We start from the raw sequence: 5,000 nt of genomic DNA on the forward strand, positions 1-5,000 counted from the left end.
GAGCTCCAGCGGACCGGGGGGAGCGCGCCCGTCTTCGGGGCTTGTTGCTGGCCGTTGGAGGAGCTCCAGCGGACCGCGGGGAGCGCGCCCGTCTTCGGGGCTTGTTGCTGGCCGTTGGAGGAGCTCCAGCGGACCGCGGGGAGCGCGCCCGTCTTCGGGGCTTGTTGCTGGCCGTTGGAGGAGGTCCAGCGGACCGGGGGGAGCGCGCCCGTCTTCGGGGCTTGTTGCTGGCCGTTGGAGGAGCTCCAGCGGACCGCGGGGAGCGCGCCCGTCTTCGGGGCTTGTTGCTGGCCGTTGGAGGAGCTCCAGCGGACCGCGGGGAGCGCGCCCGTCTTCGGGGCTTGTTGCTGGCCGTTGGAGGAGCTCCAGCGGACCGCGGGGAGCGCGCCCGTCTTCGGGGCTTGTTGCTGGCCGTTGGCGGAGCTCCAGCGGACCGGGGGGAGCGCGTCCGTCTTCGGGGCTTGTTGCTGGCCGTTGGAGGAGCTCCAGCGGACCGCGGGGAGCGCGCCCGTCTTCGGGGCTTGTTGCTGGCCGTTGGCGGAGCTCCAGCGGACCGCGGGGAGCGCGCCCGTCTTCGGGGCTTGTTGCTGGCCGTTGGAGGAGCTCCAGCGGACCGCGGGGAGCGCGCCCGTCTTCGGGGCTTGTTGCTGGCCGTTGGAGGAGCTCCAGCGGACCGGGGGGAGCGCGCCCGTCTTCGGGGCTTGTTGCTGGCCGTTGGAGGAGCTCCAGCGGACCGGGGGGAGCGCGCCCGTCTTCGGGGCTTGTTGCTGGCCGTTGGCGGAGCTCCAGCGGACCGGGGGGAGCGCGCCCGTCTTCGGGGCTTGTTGCTGGCCGTTGGAGGAGCTCCAGCGGACCGCGGGGAGCGCGCCCGTCTTCGGGGCTTGTTGCTGGCCGTTGGCGGAGCTCCAGCGGACCGGGGGGAGCGCGCCCGTCTTCGGGGCTTGTTGCTGGCCGTTGGAGGAGCTCCAGCGGACCGCGGGGAGCGCGCCCGTCTTCGGGGCTTGTTGCTGGACGTTGGAGGAGCTCCAGCGGACCGGGGGGAGCGCGCCCGTCTTCGGGGCTTGTTGCTGGCCGTTGGAGGAGCTCCAGCGGACCGCGGGGAGCGCGCCCGTCTTCGGGGCTTGTTGCTGGCCGTTGGCGGAGCTCCAGCGGACCGCGGGGAGCGCGCCCGTCTTCGGGGCTTGTTGCTGGCCGTTGGAGGAGCTCCAGCGGACCGGGGGGAGCGCGCCCGTCTTCGGGGCTTGTTGCTGGCCGTTGGCGGAGCTCCAGCGGACCGGGGGGAGCGCGCCCGTCTTCGGGGCTTGTTGCTGGCCGTTGGAGGAGCTCCAGCGGACCGCGGGGAGCGCGCCCGTCTTCGGGGCTTGTTGCTGGCCGTTGGAGGAGCTCCAGCGGACCGCGGGGGAGCCGGGCGTTCGAGTTGCCCAGGCAGGGGGTTATCCTCCACTAGCAAACCTCCATGAGCAGCGGAGCCCGTCAGCTGCGCCAAAAAGAACCACACGAGGGCGGCCTGGGGTTGAAATCCCCCGCCACATAGGAACGAATGCCGGGCGTTCGAGTTGCCCAGGCAGGGGGTTATCCTCCACTAGCAAACCTCCATGAGCAGCGGAGCCCGTCAGCTGCGCCAAAAAGAACCACACGAGGGCGGCCTGGGGTTGAAATCCCCCGCCACATAGGAACGAATGCCGGGCGTTCGAGTTGCCCAGGCAGGGGGTTATCCTCCACTAGCAAACCTCCATGAGCAGCGGAGCCCGTCAGCTGCGCCAAAAAGAACCACACGAGGGCGGCCTGGGGTTGAAATCCCCCGCCACATAGGAACGAATGCCGGGCGTTCGAGTTGCCCAGGCAGGGGGTTATCCTCCACTAGCAAACCTCCACGAGCAGCGGAGCCCGTCAGCTGCGCCAAAAAGAACCCCACGAGGGCGACCTGGGGTTGAAATCCCCCGCCACATAGGAACGAATGCCGGGCGTTCGAGTTGCCCAGGCAGGGGGTTATCCTCCACTAGCAAACCTCCACGAGCAGCGGAGCCCGTCAGCTGCGCCAAAAAGAACCACACGAGGGCGACCTGGGGTTGAAATCCCCCGCCACATAGGAACGAATGCCGGGCGTTCGAGTTGCCCAGGCAGGGGGTTATCCTCCACTAGCAAACCTCCACGAGCAGCGGAGCCCGTCAGCTGCGCCAAAAAGAACCACACGAGGGCGACCTGGGGTTGAAATCCCCCGCCACATAGGAACGAATGCCGGGCAACCAGGGGTCGAAATCCCCCATTGAAATGAATGGCGGGCAACCAGGGGTCGAAGTCCCCCATTGAAATGAATGGCGGGCAACCAGGGGTCGAAGTCCCCCATTGAAATGAATGGCGGGTTACCAGGGGTCGAAATCCCCCATTGAAATGAATGGCGGGCGACCAGGGGTCGAAATCCCCCATTGAAATGAATGGCGGGCAACCAGGGGTCGAAGTCCCCCATTGAAATGAATGGCGGGCAACCAGGGGTCGAAGTCCCCCATTGAAATGAATGGCGGGCTACCAGGGGTCGAAATCCCCCATTGAAATGAATGGCGGGCGACCAGGGGTCGAAATCCCCCATTGAAATGAATGGCGGGCAACCAGGGGTCGAAGTCCCCCATTGAAATGAATGGCGGGCAACCAGGGGTCGAAGTCCCCCATTGAAATGAATGGCGGGCTACCAGGGGTCCAAGTCCCCCATTGAAATGAATGGCGGGCTACCAGGGGTCGAAGTCCCCCATTGAAATGAATGGCGGGCTACCAGGGGTCGAAATCCCCCATTGAAATGAATGGCGGGCGACCAGGGGTCGAAATCCCCCATTGAAATGAATGGCGGGCGACCAGGGGTCGAAATCCCCCATTGAAATGAATGGCGGGCAACCAGGGGTCGAAGTCCCCCATTGAAATGAATGGCGGGCTACCAGGGGTCGAAATCCCCCATTGAAATGAATGGCGGGCGACCAGGGGTCGAAATCCCCCATTGAAATGAATGGCGGGCTACCAGGGGTCCAAGTCCCCCATTGAAATGAATGGCGGGCTACCAGGGGTCGAAGTCCCCCATTGAAATGAATGGCGGGCTACCAGGGGTCGAAATCCCCCATTGAAATGAATGGCGGGCGACCAGGGGTCGAAATCCCCCATTGAAATGAATGGCGGGCGACCAGGGGTCGAAATCCCCCATTGAAATGAATGGCGGGCAACCAGGGGTCGAAGTCCCCCATTGAAATGAATGGCGGGCTACCAGGGGTCGAAATCCCCCATTGAAATGAATGGCGGGCGACCAGGGGTCGAAATCCCCCATTGAAATGAATGGCGGGCTACCAGGGGTCCAAGTCCCCCATTGAAATGAATGGCGGGCTACCAGGGGTCGAAGTCCCCCATTGAAATGAATGGCGGGCTACCAGGGGTCGAAATCCCCCATTGAAATGAATGGCGGGCGACCAGGGGTCGAAATCCCCCATTGAAATGAATGGCGGGCAACCAGGGGTCGAAAGTCCCCATTGAAATGAATGGCGGGCGACCAGGGGTCGAAATTCCCCATTGAAATGAATGGCGGGCAACCAGGGGTCGAAATTCCCCATTGAAATGAATGGGCCCATTCATTTTCAATGGCCGGGCTACCAGGGGCGCAGTACCACCTGTCGTCATTAGGGGCGCTGTAGATAGGGGACCGAGTCCCCCCATTCGAGAGGTTTGCACCCAAACCTCAAAATGGTTGGTGTACAATTATAGGAGAGACCTTTTTAAGACGTGGGAGCTCCAGGGCAAATCAAGGGAGGCTCGACCAACCCATATCCGCTTTAGATGCACTTTAGGTCGGACTCCCTTGCCAGATGGTCCCCTCCTCAGCCTGGTTCTCGAATTTTTTCTAAGTCAGCCCAACTTGGAAATATTTTCAGAGTGCCACTTTCAAGGGAGTTTCGCCCAACCCCTATCCGCCTAAGAGGCACTTCGGGTCGGCCTGACTGGCCACATTTTCCCCCTCCTCATCCTGGTTCTCGAATTTTTTCTAAGTCAGCCAAACTTGGAAATTTTTTCAGAGTGCCACTTTCAAGGGAGTTTCGCCCAACCCCTATCCGCCTAAGAGGCACTTCGGGTCGGCCTGACTGGCCACATTTTCCCCCTCCTCATCCTGGTTCTCGAATTTTTTCTAAGTCAGCCAAACTTGGAAATTTTTTCAGAGTGCCACTTTCAAGGGAGTTTCGCCCAACCCCTATCCGCCTAAGAGGCACTTCGGGTCGGCCTGACTGGCCACATTTTCCCCCTCCTCATCCTGGTTCTCGAATTTTTTCTAAGTCAGCCAAACTTGGAAATTTTTTCAGAGTGCCACTTTCAAGGGAGTTTCGCCCAACCCCTATCCGCCTAAGAGGCACTTCGGGTCGGCCTGACTGGCCACATTTTCCCCCTCCTCATCCTGGTTCTCGAATTTTTTCTAAGTCAGCCAAACTTGGAAATTTTTTCAGAGTGCCACTTTCAAGGGAGTTTCGCCCAACCCCTATCCGCCTAAGAGGCACTTCGGGTCGGCCTGACTGGCCACATTTTCCCCCTCCTCATCCTGGTTCTCGAATTTTTTCTAAGTCAGCCAAACTTGGAAATTTTTTCAGAGTGCCACTTTCAAGGGAGTTTCGCCCAACCCTTATCCGCCTAAGAGGCACTTCGGGTCGGCCTGACTGGCCACATTTCCCCCCTCCTCATCCTGGTTCTCGAATTTTTTCTAAGTCAGCCAAACTTGGAAATTTTTTCAGAGTGCCACTTCCAAGGGAGTTTCGCCCAATCCCTATCCGACTTAGAGGCACTTCGGGTCGGCCTCCCTGGCCAGATTTTCCCCCTCCTCAGCCCCGGTTCTCAAATTTTTTTCCAAGTCGGCCGATCTTCCGGATATTTTCAGAGCGCCGCCCCCGGAGCCTCCGGAGCCTCGGCAGCAGGCCGTCGCCCGCGACACGCCGCACCTTCTCCCACGTACGAACGGCATCCAAGACCCGCCTTCGGAGGGC

Source organism: Leptonotus elevatus, unplaced genomic scaffold (genome assembly GCF_054856555.1).
Source record: "Leptonotus elevatus isolate MCC_2025b unplaced genomic scaffold, RoL_Lele_1.0 HiC_scaffold_287, whole genome shotgun sequence".
Classification (NCBI taxonomy): Eukaryota; Metazoa; Chordata; class Actinopteri; order Syngnathiformes; family Syngnathidae; genus Leptonotus; species Leptonotus elevatus.